The following is a 15,906-nucleotide window of genomic DNA, read 5'->3' on the forward strand; positions in this document are numbered from 1 at the left end:
ACAGGCGTTTTAGAAGACCGGCGCAGTTCCATTGCATTATTAAGGGCACTTTTGAAGGACGAAATAGACCAGGTGGGCGAGACCGTGCCATTGTTCTACTGTGTGTTTGTGGAAGCAGAGCAAAGTAACACTGACTATAGAGCCAGGACTGCTTCCAACATATCCTTCGTTGAACTCGCCGGCATCCTAGAGAGGTGTGAACGTAGTGCTGTGAACAGAGCGCGAATAACGTGCTCGAGGTTTTTTTGCTGTTGGCTTCCAGATGGTACTTGAGATGGGCAAAGTGCATCAGCGTAGGTGCGCTTGGCGGACTCTTTCGTGATACATTTCTCACCAGCGTTGAGCACTTTCGTTGACTCAGTACCAGCTCATGTCGGATTTAGGGGCGGAAATTTTCCTGCGTACTCGTTATCCGAACCACCATGTTGTGGCGTGCCGGACGTCTTCTTTGTGAGCGATGGTTCATTTACAGTCTTCGGGCTGAGGACAAACGTCTTATTTCTTCGCTGCGCAGCTGTTCGTGCTGGACATCGGCTGTAGCTAGCTGGGTGGTCGCCACCACAGTTTGCACACACAAGTTTTTCTTTACTTGTACACGTCTTAAAGTCATGAGGCCCCCACAGCGCTTACACTTTTGTTCCCCACGACAGTGTTTAGCAACATGTCCAAAACGCTGACATTTAAAACAGCGTGGTGGCGTCTCCACGTAGTCTACCAGCTCGTGTCTGGTGAAGCCAAGGTTGATCTTCTCTGGACGTTCCGAATTGGGAGCGAATGTGAGAACTACAGAGTCAGTGCGCCTTGATTCCCATTCGGTGGATGAGGTTTGGACTCGTCGTATGATTCTTCTTGCGTGGTATACTCCCTGAGGTCTCAGGTAGGTTAACAGCTCTTCGTCCGAGTACCATTTTGGGACCCCTTTTATAATGCAGGTATTTTTCATATAGCTGTGTGGTACACGGGCAGATATGTCAAGGCCGCAGATAGTGTTGGTCTCTAGAAGCATATTAGCTTGATTTTCTGTCTCTATATTCAAGAGCAAGGCTCCCTGTCCTGTGAACCGGCTCTTAACTGGGGCTCCATCAAGAATCGTTTCAATTTCTGAGTATAGGTGAATAGGATTCACTTGCCTAAGTTAGCTCCTTCGGATGTTGGAGCAGTTAACACAGGAATGCCCACCGTCCTGTCTTTGCGATGTCGCACAAGGCGGAAACAACCCTCGTCCATGTCTTGATCTGTGAGGTTCGCCCCGTTGTGGTCCCCGACGACAGTTGATTCGTCCTCTGATTCAACGCTGTGTTGTCGCTTGCAGTCAGGTATGCTTGCGCAAACCAGCTGGTGCTTCTGACCTGGTGTCACACCTTGAGAGGTCATGGCGGCGCTCTCCCTGATGCTTGTCTCGTTTCTTCTAGCACCTTTCGACGCGGCGGGCTGCGCAGCACCCGTCGGTCGCCGATACGGCAGGTACCTTTTCGAGTCGTCCGACGTCTTGAGCAGTGCTGAGCCGTAATATAAACAAAAATAAACAATAAAAGCAGACAGAGCTAATTAGCCAAGCAGCAACAGCTTCGTCGTCTAACTTTATCCGAATCACTTGTCATAGGATGGAACTTAGGACAACATAATATTGTCAGTAATCAGAACAACGTACACATTTGCTTCTAGATTCACCGACATCACTTCTTGGTTACTTCTCACCTCATCGAAAAAGTAGAAGACCGGCGCCACAGTTTGAGAAGCCATATCACAGTCCAAAATTAATCTATCAGACACCACAGAAGATATTAAGGAACATGCAAGCGCACGTAAAAGTTCTGCTTCTTATGGTTAAGGAAATCATGTTACAATGAAAAGTACGAAGCTAACCATGCTTTGAACTTTAGACTATTGATTCTATTGGGAACCATTATTTTCTTACTCCACTGCTTACTCAAACTTCAGCACGCGCACACGAGGACACAAACAAAGGGTCACTAGGACCAGCGCAAGATCGTCTATGTCCTCACGTGTGTCCGCTAATGCTCCAGTATGCAGCAAAACCAGCTACCCCACCTTTCTTCATTGCCCAACCATGGTGGTCTGGTGGCTAAGGTACTTGGCTGCTGAATCGCAGGTCGCAGGATTAAATCCCGGCTGTGGCGGCTGCATTCCCGATGGAGGTGGAAATGTTGTAGGCCCTTGTGCTCAGATTTGGGTGCACGTTAAAGAAGCCCAGCTGGTCAAAATTTCTGGAGCCCTCCACTACGGCATCTCTTAAAATCATATGGTGGTTTGGGGACGTCAAACCCCACACATCTATCTATCACATTTCTTTATTACTGAAAAGAATTGCTGTGTTTCCGGTTGCAGCCATCGAAACAACTTCGTGTTGCTATTTTTCCTAAAAGTTCCTTACCGACAACTCAAGAGGCAAGACATATATGCAATCTTGCAAATTTACTTACATTCTGTCCGTCCCCATCCGGCAACCTGGAGTGTCTTTCCAGCAAAGTCACTATCGCTTGTGGGTAGGCACACCGGTTTCATAATTGTGGTGAATCTTATATCCTGTGAAAGCTACGAAATCGCGTGGTGGGAGACCGATAGTTTGTAAACTCGTATCACACGGTTACGCAGCGAACGGAACTGTAAATTCAAAGGCTCGTTTCGTTTGTTAGACAATATAATAAAGAAAACTTAGAGGAAGTAATCTTAGGGTAACAATAGGGATTGTTAATAGCAGTAATTGTAATGTGAATGCGAAGACGTCAAGGTAGACGGAAAGATAACGTCCCACCCGCCTAATCAGAACTTGAGACCATCAAATGACGTGTTTGATGCTCTACCACTGAGCAGCGGTAGCGGCCATTCCTCCACTCATTTTGTGCGGTGTATATACAAGCAATGAAACGTCGGAGCTTCAGTCAGAGCCACTTGATGCCACTGCGGTGAGTGTGGAACACTCTTATTGCTTGCTGTGGCGTCACGTAGTAAGTGATCTTATTACGAGATCGGCACCTGACCAATTCGCCCCGTAAGGTTTAGTCTCAAGATTCAGAACTTCAGAGCCTGTCTGTTGAGCCTTCAATAGATAACAGTTTTTTTTTACCTAAGTGAACATTACTCTCGTGATTACTTTCTATATACAAAGATTTAGTCAGTGATGCGAGCAGCTGACCGTAAATTGAGAGGATCACTCCCTGAACATAACGGTTGCTTTGAACGGAGGCTAAATGCTAAAGGATCATTTACATTTGTTTAGGCGCATGTTAAGGAACTGTAAATGGTCCGCATTTCTGCAGCTCTTCACTATGGCTTGTTTCATATATGTCGTAGATTGTCGACCTGAATTCTAATACCCCTTCTCTTCTTTGTTAAAGAGTGTGAAAGGAAATTCTCTGTACTGAGGTACCCGATTTTACCCGTCTGAATTGCGTATAGATGTTGCTGAACATAAATAAGATAGGGCACTCAGGACAAAAGACGCCGTGAGAAAAAAAGGCATGGGGTAAAAAAAAACAGAAAATGTATGATCGTGAAATTTATACACGCTGCGCTACAGTGATGGATTGTTGTGTAAGGCACTGCTGAGTTAGGCGCCGACATGTTGACATCTGCGAAAAACATGAAACTCAGCTTAAAGACTTCACAGTGGCGTGATCTAAAAGCCGTTGGACGAAGTACTCAATTTCATATATTCCTGATCTTAAGTGGTAATTTGGGGTTAAGCTGGTTCTTTTGTTGCAAGAGACTTCGTTCCATAATGCCAAATCATTACCGCAGTAAGGGTAAGAAGTCAAATCAAAGCGCCACATACAGATACCGGTGAATGCGGCTGTGTATGTACATACAGATGGCCTCAAATGGAACCCGAACACCGGCAAGCCTTCCTGGTGGTATAGTGTGCGCCGTCCACTTATTACCACGTGCAGGCATGCATCTATGCGCGAAACTGCCGTACAGGATGTGCGCACCGGCCAATGGTGATAACAGCACGGCACGCACTATACCATTGCGAAGGGTTCCACCTGTTGTGGTTTCGATGGATGCGGATATTCATGCGCCGCGACTTAGTTGTGGTTTTACAGTGTAAGAGGCAGCCACTAGACTTGCGATTCACGATATCGTGTGGTGGTGCTGCCAGGTTAGGCAACGCCGCTGAAACGCCTATAGCTGCAATATATTTATTAAATTTTTGTATTAGTTCAGCGTATGCTCATAGCAGCTCATTTCAACCTACCATGACCACTCGTTTGCTCGAACGATGGTTCTTGCGACAGCAAGAAATATTTTGCTATATACGCTTGTGGCTAACTGCCCCATCACCAGTAGGACCAATCCTGAAACCAGAGGGGGACTCTGCCATGTCGTTTTCTGTAAATTCTTACAGCGTTATTCTGACCTGCAGCACTCGAAAGTATTTAACGACTGGAGATCATTTTCTCAGTAAGTAACGTCTAAACATCGCTTGTAATTACTCCGACTTTTCGACATGCAGGTATACTGTTGGTACTGCCGCAATAACTTACTTTCTAGAAATTAAGTGCTTACTTTTAGGAGGGCCACATCGTAGACCATTTCACCGTTCTTGACGAATTTTCAGTGCAGCTGCATTCTGTCCGCCGTCACTGCGAGCCCATGTAATGTTGCTGTGTTGTTGTGTAATACTAAGACTTTCTTGGGGAACGCACCTCTAGAAGAGAACACCGTTTGCAAAAGGGCTGATTGCGAAGTAGGCATGGTCGATAAGTATTTCACTGCTTCACTGTAAGGAGTTCAAAGCTTTTAATGACGAACTGATCAACCACTCTCAATATGGGCATTTTTAGTCATAAACTCAATATTTGAAGGCTCCCGCAAGAGAAACCAGGCAGAGCTTCATGTTCATTAGGGCGTGCGCTATATTTCTGTAGTTGGAACTGCGATGACACGGAAAAGTGTTCTTGTTGTTAAAACTCTTATGCAAATTGTTAGGCATTAGGACTTTCGCCGCTGCGTACTATACACGGCGACAACTTTTGGCATTGAAGGGAAAGCTACGGGGGCGGAGCTTCTGCGTACGTAGGTCTACGCGAGCTAGGTCGTTTTGGCGCGTGTTCAGTAACGTTGTCGAAAGTGACGGAGATGCACCATCAGCGTTTAGACGCAGACGCCAATTAGTACTTGAGGTACAAGTAAAAATGCTGGACTTTCTCGCGCGTTCATAATTTCGTAACGAAAATAATACAACTGTCTTGCTGTTGTGTACTGTGTGTTTTCTCATGTACCTCCACGTAGAATAACAAAGACAGACTTATATATTTCATATTGGAAATACTGCCGCTATTGTGGAGCTACATTCCCTTGCGATGGGATGCACGCAATTTGGTTTGCGTTTTCAAAGTAGTATATGAAAATGAGTTCTGCAAGTACAGCTGTTAAGTACTCTATAGACCACATTTTTTTCTTTACCGATTCACCGAAGGCCCACCACCAGGCCAGCAGTCCAAAAATATTTTTGGGGGAGAGCAGAGGGGGGCAGTCAGGGGCACTTCATGAAGGTTAAAAACACCTACTTTTTATTATTCGCTCTCAGTGCAGCACCCCCTTTCATCTGAGCTTCCGGGAAGAGGACGGCGTCTACGGCACCTTCCATGGCTACGAGCCCGGCCACTACGCGCCTATAAAGTGACTTTGAGACTACGTACCTGCTCACTCTGTTGTTGCTTTTGCTGCTGAAATTGAATTAATATCTCTGAACGTTCTGTAATTAGAGGACCTCTATAGCAAGCACTAGTGGAACAAATCACGTGATTGTATGGTTCTGCCATGCAATATTACATCCGTTAAGAAGACTCCATCGAGTGCATCACACTCATATGATTTCTTCTTCGCGTGAAGCTCTTTAGGCGTAGGCTGAGCGTCCCGTCTAATCGTATGTAGCCACCTCTCGTTAGTTCTTGAACCTGCCGTAGAGGGCGGTACTTGAAGATATAAGAAAATGCATACGCGCTGAACAAATACAAATGGTACGATACTAGAGGTTGTTACTTGTAGCATGATAAATAATAAGCATGACAGCATATTCGTATAGTGAATGATGATACATGGGGCAAACAGTCCATCACTTTGTCCGCGTTTTCATCTGTCCATTCATTCTTGCTTCTATCCATGCGTCCATTCGAGCGTCCATCCGTCCATCCACACGTCCACACGTCTATTCGTCCATTCGTGCGTCCGCACGTCTATCCGTCTATCTGAGCGTCCGTCCATGCTTACGTTCATCCGTACATCCACCCGTGCATCCGTCCATGCATCCGTCCGTGCTTCAAACCATCCCTGCGTTCGTCCATGCGTCTGTCCATTCGTACGTCTGTGCGTCCGTACGTGCATCCACCCATGCGTCCGTGTGCTTCGCCCCTCTCGTCATCATTCACCTCGTCGATATCGCAGGATTTGTTTCTTCCATAGAGTTTCAAGAAATAGCATCGCTCTGCCGCAAAACACCTGCTTACCATGCAGTAGGCTTGGGTTTAGGTTCCAGAGTAACAAAATATTGTTGAGTATCCTGTTCGAAATTCTGCTTGTTCCTCTGGTTGTTTGACTTCTAATGTTGTCTTAATTCTGTTAGCAACAACTTTTGTAAATATCTTGTATACTACAGAGAGCAAGCTGATCGGCCTATGATTCTTCAAGTCATTGTCATCTCCTTTCTTCTGTATTAAGATGATGTTAGCATTCTTCAAGGATTCTGGTACTCTTCCTGTCAGGAGACACCTCATAAACAGCGTCGCTAGTTTTTCTAACTCAATCTCTCTTTCATCTTTCGGCAGATCTGATGTTACCTGATCCTCCCCTGAAGCTTTTCCTTTTTGCATGTTCTCCAAGGCTTTTCTGACTTCTTCTATCATACTAATGGGGTGTCGCCTGGGTTACTGCTGCTTCTTATATTGAGGTCCTGGTTGTCCTGACCACTGTACAGATCTCTGTAAAACACCTCTGTTATTTTAACTATCCTATTCATATCGGTAAAAAATTTTCCTTCCTCGTCTCTAAATGCAAACATCTGATTTTTCCCTATCCGAAGTTTCCTCTTCACTGCTCGGACACTTCCTCCATTCTTCAGAGCGTGTTCAATTCTTTCCATGTTATACATTCTTACATCGGATACCTTACGCTTATTAATCAACTTCGAAAGCTCTACCCACTCTATTTTGTCTGTTGCACTTGAGAACTTCATGCTTTGACGGTTCTTAATGTTCTTCGTTTCCTGGGGCAGCTTGCCAGTGTCCTAAGTACAGTACCTCTAACTTCCACTGCACACTCCATAATGATTCTCGTCGGATTATCAATCATTGCGTCTGCGCTAAGGTTGGTTTCCTCGATGAGAGGCGAGTACCTGTTCTTAAGTAAGACTGAATTATTGTACTTTTCGTCTCAGTGCTAGCTAATTGATTGACTTCCTGTGTATACGTTTCTGTCGTTCCTTCTTGAAGTCTGGGCGAATTTTAGACTGTACCATTCTATAGTCACTGCATCGTACCTTGCCAAGCACTGCCACATCCTGCACGATGCCTAGGTGTGCACTCAGTATAAAGCCTAATTCGTTCTTATTTTCGCCATTAGGGCTCCTCCATGTCCACTTACAGTTACGTCGTTTTCGGTAGAAGGTATTCAAAAGTCATAACTTACTTCTTTCTGCGAATTGTACAAGTAGCTTACCTGTGGCACTTCTGGTACCGATGCATAGTCTCCTACTGCCTGGTCTCCAGCCTGCTTCTTCCGTTCCTTTACAGTGAAGTCTCCCATCAGTATAGTAAACGGTGTTTCTACCTTACTTACTGCCGATTCCACGTTTTCATAGAAGCTTTGAGCTGACGCGTCATCATGGCGGGATGTGGGCGCGTGAGCCAGTAGCACCTTCATCTTGTATCCCTGATTGAGTTTAATTACGATACCTACCAATCTTTCATTAATGCTATAGTATTCCTCTGTTGCCAGCTATGTTTGTGTGCAATAGGGACCTCTCCCCCAGTTCTCTTCTGTCAGTCAAGCTCCCATTGCAAAGGACGTGCCCATTCTGAAGCACCGTATAGGCCTCATTTGTCCTCCTAACCTCACTGAGCCCTATTACATCCTATTTAACACCCTCTAGCACTTCGAAATAGTACAGCTTGATTTGCCTCACTAGATAAGGTTCTAGCATTAAACGTTGCCAAGTTCAGGCTCCAATAGCGGCCTGTCCGGATCCGAAAGTAATGTACAACAACCTCGGGAAAGAGCAGCGCCTCGAGATAGGTAGTAGTGCACTTGAAGTTGCAAAAGACTATGTCTACTAAGGACATGTAATTACCGTGGAGCCGAACCACGGGATACAAGTAACTAGAACAATAACATTGGGGTGGAGCACACTTGGCAAGCACTCTCAAACCATGACAGGTAGATTGCCACTATCCCTCAAAAGAAAAGTATATAACAGCTGCATCTTGCTGGTACTTGGCTACGGAGCAGAGACCTGGAGACACGCAAAGAGGGTTTATCCTAAATTGATAATGACGCAGTGAGCAGTGAAAAGTAAAATGGTAGGTGTAACCTTAAAAGACAAGAAGAGAGCAGAGTGGATCAGGGAACAAACAGGGGTTAAAGATATCATATTTGAAATCAGGAAGAGGATATGGAAATGGGCTGGGCATGTAGTGCGTAGACAGGATAACCGCTGGTCATTAAAGGTAACTTACTGGATTCCCAGAGAAGGCAAGCGGTTAGAAAGAGACAGAAGGTTAGGTGGGCAGATGAGATTAAGAAGTTTGCGGGTGTATATTGGCGGCAGCAAGCACTCGACCGAGTTGACTGACGGAACATGGGAGAGGCCTTTGCCCGCAGTGAACGTAGTCAGACTGATGATGATGATGTGACAAAATATGTTAATTTATTTTTTTAAAATAGGCTGATGATAAAGACGATGGTGATGATGTAAGAAAAGGTCTCGATTACTTTATATATATATATATATATATATATATGTATATATATATATATATCTTGATTTTATCCGCAAAAACAAGATCATGAGTTTTCCGCTAACCCATAACGATACCGACACAGACTCCGATTTCTAAATTTCGTAAAACAAGCTTTCTGACGATATTGCCTTGCAACATAGGAAAGGAAAAAAATACTAGTACTGAAATCTAGAGGGGCGGTAAAATGTTCAGATATTTCCAGTATTTGTCCAGCTGCGTTTCTTGAGAATGGTACTTTGTTTCTTTTTCCCTCTGCTCCGTTATTTCTGAAGTTTTAGAGCCTCGCAGTCTGCACACACTACTTGCCCAGTGTTATATTTAAGGAAGTTTTTTAAATCTAAAACATAAGCCAACTACAGCCTACCGTCCACAGACGAATGACTTGACGAAACGGATGAACTGAACCATTAGACATGATGGCGATGTACGTGTTCTCGAATCATCAAGATTGGGATGCAGTGTTGCCTTTTGTCACGTTCGTCTATAACATATAGTGGTACGAGACGTCCGGCTATCTGCCTTTCTTATTGTATTGGCCAAAATTTAACGTTGCCTTCGTTGACGTACCTACCTAGTGATTGCGCTCAAGAAGCTATAGCCCACGCCGACAATGCATACCAACTTGCGCATGTTTAGCAAACTGACTCGCAAGCGTTACAACAATCTTGTTACAACCACCGTCATCGAAATGCCCACTTTGTCCTAGGATCTTTTCTCCTGCTGTGATTTCCAGCACGCCGCATTAAGCTTTCTCAGAAGCTCTGTTCCTGTACACCCGACTATACGATGTGCGCCATGATGTGACGTATTTCAGGTATGAAATTCAGCCACTGTCTTCCTCCTTATCGACTCAGCTTCGTACCGACATTGTTCATGTTGTCCGCCTGAGGCCTGATCGTACACTGGACTCCACCAACACATGTGTAGAGGGACCATTTCCACTATGCTGTATTTCTCCGGCTGCACCAAGTAGGTGCATTCTCCAGAAGAGGGCATTGTTTTTTGTGCCTCACATATAAAGGACGAAGTATAGGACCGTGGATGGTTCTTGGTCTCGCCCTCTTCGTTGTTTCTACACCGGTTATTGTGACTGTGTAAATATTGTTATTAGAACCTTTTTTTCTGTCATGTCTATGTAAAAACACGTTTTCAATTTCTCGAAATATTCGGCAGCATGGTTAAAAAGTAATTGCATCACTCGCGGCAAGGGAGAATCGGTAAAGCTTACAATAAATAGGCCAATAGCATTCCTCACAGTTGTCTGTTTCTAAATACGATAGTCTTTCTTGGGAACTTTCGAAGAAAAACTTTTCGTCCCCCTGTCTGTACATTTGTCTGTTTGTCCGCCCTTAACGATACTTCATACGGTCGACCCCATCGCAACGCCCACCACTATTGCTCAAGCTTCGGCGTTCATATGTGTGCGATTTTCAATTAAAAAACAATCATTGCGCATATTTAAGGTACCATAACAACACGTCGATGTTTTGCATGTGTGCCTTTATACTAGAGAAGGCACGTACAAGTAATTCTAAAGACCATAGCGCTAAACACGCTGCGCTTACAGTGACACGTGCTGCTCAAATAAAAAAAGACGGCAGCATATCAACGTAGTGAATGATAGAGAGTGGGCGAAGTATCCGTCCGTCCATTCGTTCTTGCTTCCGTCCGTCCAAGCGTCCATCTGTGTGACCGTCCATGCATCCATCTGCCTGCCCCAGCGTGCATTGTTCATGCATCTGCACGTCCATCCATGCGTCCGCCCCTACGTTCGTCCATTCATCCGCCCCTGCGTCCATTCATGCGTCCATCCGTCCGTGCAGCCATCCGCGCATCTCTCTATGCATCTGTCTTTGTGTCCGTTCGTCAATCTAGTCAACACTCCAAGTACCATCATCTTGCATCTTTTCATCATATATTTCGCATATGGAAGCACCGCCATACAGCGGACTAAACGAGAGGGGGCACACGCACACTTTCTTACGGCTTGCGCTTGTTGTCTACTTCCCACCTTCAGCCACCTTGAGTTCATGGTGTATACTAGTTCACTGTATTCATGGTCCTGTGGCCCAATGCTCGCTAAACCTTTCTAAAACCAAGGAGGTTACGCCCTGCGAGTATAACCTAGCAACCCTTTCTTCTTAGATAGTGCTGAATGTACATTCTAATTTCTGGTAATTGGGAATGAGAGACAGAATAGTTTGGCTTTTAGTGACACGCATGCTGCGAATTTTTCATTGTTCAACAACGCACAGGAGAAATCTACCCCCGGGACCACCTTGGAGGTCAAAGCATAAGACTGGTTTCTCACTACGACTACGACGAGGGATGACTGGTTGCCGCTTTGTGGAGCTTCGTCCCTAAAAGGCAAGTGTTACCAGCGCTTTGCTGAAACGACACGCTGGTGGCAACTGCCCGTCACTTTACGTTCTACATCGTATCGCCTCCGAGAATGGAACGCATCTTTCTCTGCGGGTGCGCACGCCTTCCTTCGTTTTTGAAGATAACTGCCAGATGGCGCTCTCGAGGCACTCTAACGCTAATGCTAATAGTGCTAATGTCCAACAACAAGGAAGATTTGCAGAGATTGATGGACATCTGCGGTAATGAGGGAGAGAGGTTAGATTTTAGATTCAGTGAGGAAAAATCAGCAGTCATGATTTACCATGACAACGAAGGTAGTGAGCTTAGAATACAGGAGGTCACGCTAGAGATAACAGATAAATACAAATATCTGGGCGTATAGATAAGCAATGGAACCGAGTATCTGAGGGAACACGAAATATACGTGACGACTAAAGGTAACAGGAATGCAGCAGTCATTAAAAATAGGGCACTGTGTAATTACAATAGGTATGATGCTGTGAGAGGAATATGGAAAGGGGTCATGGTTCATGGGCTGACGTTCGGCAATGCGGTCTTGTGCATGAGATCAGAAGTTCAAGCAAGATTCGAAATTAAGCAACGTGGAATAGGTAGGCTTGCTTTAGGAGCTCACGGGAATACACCAAATCAGGGAGTACAAGTTGATATGGGATGGACATCATTTGAGGGCAGGGAAGCTAGCAGCAAGATAAAATTTGAGAAGCAATTGAGAGAAATGGGGGAAGGGCGTTGGGCTAGGAAGGTTTTCAGCTACTTGTACATGAAGAATGTCGATACAAAAAGGAGGAAACGAACCAGGAAGTTGACTACTAAATACATAGAAAACATCAGGTGGCCAAACCAAAAAGAACTATTGGTTAAAAAGAAAGTGAAGAAAACGGAGACTGACATGTGGAGAATGGGCATGATTAAGAAGTCCGCACTAGAGATCTATCAAACTTTTAAGCAGGAAATTGCCAAGGAAAGGATCTATGGTAATACTCGGGGTAGTTCTCTACTGTTTGAGGCCAGGACGGGAGTACTGCGAACCAAGACATATCGGGCCAAATGCGAAGGGGTAGACACAGTATGCAGTGCGTGTGGATAGGAAGAAGAAACGGCCGAGTACTTGATAATGTTCTGTAAAGGGCTTCGCCCTATAGTTCAGGATGATGGCGCAGAGTTTTTCAAAGCACTGGGGTTTAGCGACCGGGAGGGCAAAATAAACTTTAAGCGCGTACACTTAACTAGAAGGAGGGTATCTGATTGGTGGCTAAAGTCAAGGCACGAGTGAAAATTAAACTCCTCACTGCAAAGTACGAATCCTCAAACTCACCTTTTAAGGAACAAAATAAATATAGATTTTGGTTCATAAGGTAATACGGCTTGATGGCGCTAGCCACTGCCCGATCTAAAGGGTACAGCCATATCCATCCATCCATCCATCCAACGCAGCGCCTCCAGAATACCATTCACCAATTTTTTTGCACAAAACCTAAAATAAATGTTTTGTTCACTCTCTCCAGGCGCAAGACTATAATCTTTCGACGACATTTGCAATGTAACCCGCAGATCCAGGGCCAATTTTTTTTCTTTTTACTTTCGTCTATGGATGTGGTGGAATGCAATCTGTTTTATTAAAAGGGAGAACTGAATGCTACAAGTGTCTATAATATTTAAGGGAATGATACGGCTGGTAAGAAAGACTGGTAATGTTGATGATGGTGCCAAACGGATGGCCGTTGAAAAAGAGTTCTTATGCTAACTGCAGAAATTCGATGCTTGTTTCAACAGAAGAGGATATTTATGACAGCGAAGAAATAAATAATATTACACAGAAATAAACCATTTTTATTAAGTTTTCCATTTCGTTTCATTCATATCTAATTACTTTTTTTCTGTATATTGAATATGAAGTTTTTACAAAAATACACTATGAGGTAGGTCTAATGAGAACGAAGTATTAAAAATGTCATCATATAAAAACTCATTCGTCAAATGTAGTGACGCTGGCAGCGAAGCTAGCCACCATGTGTCACCCAGCTCTTCTGTTCCTTGAGGCGTGTTGCCTCAAGTATTTTAAGGCTACCATCGGTGAAAAAAGTCAACCTTTCTTGTTAGTGTCCTTGATAAGACACAACTCAGCATGTTTAAGAATCCACAGGTGTAAAACCCTCGCATTTAGGAAAAGTTTATGCACACAGTTCATAACCATGTAAATGACGTACTTGTGAGTCAGGCAATGTGACGCAGTCAGGATAACATTGCGTGTGATGATATTGCCTGAGCACATATATTGATAGCCGGACTTGTATTGGATACTCATTTGCACCTTTGAAAGAAGGAAAACATGGATTGTTAACCATTGACATACAATAATACATATCACTTCTTACTTTGTCTCAGTTAAAAAAAGCTTGTCTCCCGCAGTCCAATCGACTCACAATCAAGCGTGATAAGAAACTTATCGTGCTTGCTTCGATTGGCCCAGTGCCCTAGAGTGCCCTTGGTAAGCAATTCTAAAAAACTTTTTCCCTCGTTCGCTGTTTTATGCTACAACTGTTACACTCGCGACAATCCCGACACTTTTTGTTTCTCCTTTTTAATTTTTTCGTTCGTTTCGATGAAGTGCTGATTGGGTAGACCCTTCACGAGCAATAGGAAAAATAAAGTGTCAGAGCCTCCAATATTTCATAAAGGTGAATATTACAGTGCACGCGATACCAACACTGCCGGTTTCATGACAATAAACAAAGTGTCTTGCTCAGATGGTGAGGGTAGCAGCAAAAAAAATGAGTCAACCTTCTCAATAGTTTTCTCAGCTCAAAAGCGGATAGTGGGCCGTGGTGCTGTCGTAGGCTTCTTGATCTTCGTGATAGCGCGATAACATTCATAGCATGCTTGACTGTACATGTTCGTCAACAACTAGGGTGAACACTGTTCTGCGTGGCAGTCGTCCATAGAGTTTCATATCAGCTGGACCCGCCACACACCGAAACCAGACGACGCTTGCTCACGAGAACCTACCAGATATTCGCACCGTCTGCCACATTGTATAGACCCTTTTCACTGCTTACTAACACAGCACCTTGAGCTTCATCGATTTACACGTTTCGGACGGCTCCGGACGGCCCCAGACGCCAGCGCCGCATTCGTTTTTCTCGGGGACCAAATGGAAGCTCCGCCTACTGGTCCGGGATCGCTCGGACACATGTTCGTTTTTCGCGTGCCTGGTGGCCTGCGGGAGGCCTGGGACCACCCGAACAATTTCTTTCGGGCAGCTGGCAGACGACAGCGCGGTGCGCATGCTGTGCGGCCATCTTAAGTTAGACACGAGAAATTTTCGATGCGCTCTTGCTCTCTCTTTCCTTTTCTGTCCGCTTCTCTCATGTTTATGGAGTTCGCATTGTTTGCGCATCCAGTTCTTGTCATCAGTATTCTGAGCCACGTCGAACATGTGCGTATTCCCGAAGGTCGGGCAAACATGCGTTATATTCGCTAGGTGAAACAGTGGTAGAACGACCGCGCCGGTCTACGATGCACACGCGCTCGAGTAAATCACTTACAGTAAGTTGCATCACAACAGAAAAAGGTATAATTCACTACCTAACTGCAGTTTAGGTTGGAAGTGGGTCAGCGTTGTGACCTGTGTCACAGCTATGAAGGGAGCAGACGGCATAGCCAGGCATAGCAGACGCCACAGCGGATGCAGTCAGCATCAAGCGCGCAGATGGCCCGAGTCACTCGGGCTGGCTTCAAGGAGGGCTGGCTCGGGACTTTCAGATCGTGTGTATGTGACGTAGCCACCTAAGAGCCAGGCGTCGACGGGCCGTCCGCGAGTGATCCGGGACTTGGTAAATCGATGAAGCTCCTTGATGACATTCAGCTTCGCCCACCGATGCGTCAAAATAGCATTGGTGGGCACAAAGCGCTTTGGAAAATAGCCCGCTAACTTTCTGCACTTTCTTTCAGTTGTTTGGGCAAACTATAATCGAATAAATGTTTTTGGAGCTACATAAAAATTACGAAATATTTTTCTAAACTTTACGCACGTTCCTTTTATGAGAAAAACTAATGAGAGACATTTCTTTCATTCAAGAGGAACTCGAAAACGTCCATTTAGTTTCGACGAAATGAGGTGACCGGAAGTTCTCTGGGATACAGCACTTGTGACCTTGAAACGTTCCGCTCGGTAGTAGTCACCATGGCTGTGGCGACGTGCTTCTTTCGCTGCGCTACAGCGGAAGTGGAGTGCTGGCCTCCGCATGCACCTCCTTGAGTCGGTGCATGTCTGTACTGGATGCACCGAGGCTGTGCGTAGTGCGACTCCGCAAACGAAACGAACAACGCATGCTCCCCAATATTCAGAGCCAACATAGCTCTGCGTGGTGGGGTTCAGCCTCGAATAGGAACAAGCCATAGAAGTGAACGGCCATGTGAATGCTCGTAAAAATTTAGGGTCAACTCAGTTCCCTGTAACGGCGCTGCGTGGGGCATCAGAACAAACCCTAAGAAAGAACGGGAGTGTACATACGAGCTTCTCGGCAATTAGGATCAGCCC

General features: G+C 45.1%; 1 long non-coding RNA gene across 1 annotated transcript in view; it reads left to right on the forward strand.

The window, feature by feature from the left end:
- The window catches only part of LOC142769008 (uncharacterized), a 346,562-nt gene extending 335,278 nt beyond the window's left edge, over positions 1-11,284 (forward strand). Inside the window, exon 3 of the long non-coding RNA XR_012885596.1 lies at positions 11,237-11,284. This is a non-coding gene — a long non-coding RNA (uncharacterized LOC142769008). The remainder of the gene's footprint in view (positions 1-11,236) is intronic.
- Positions 11,285-15,906: the final 4,622 nt, after the last annotated feature.

This window comes from Rhipicephalus microplus, chromosome 8, assembly GCF_043290135.1.
Source record: "Rhipicephalus microplus isolate Deutch F79 chromosome 8, USDA_Rmic, whole genome shotgun sequence".
Taxonomy (NCBI): Eukaryota; Metazoa; Arthropoda; class Arachnida; order Ixodida; family Ixodidae; genus Rhipicephalus; species Rhipicephalus microplus.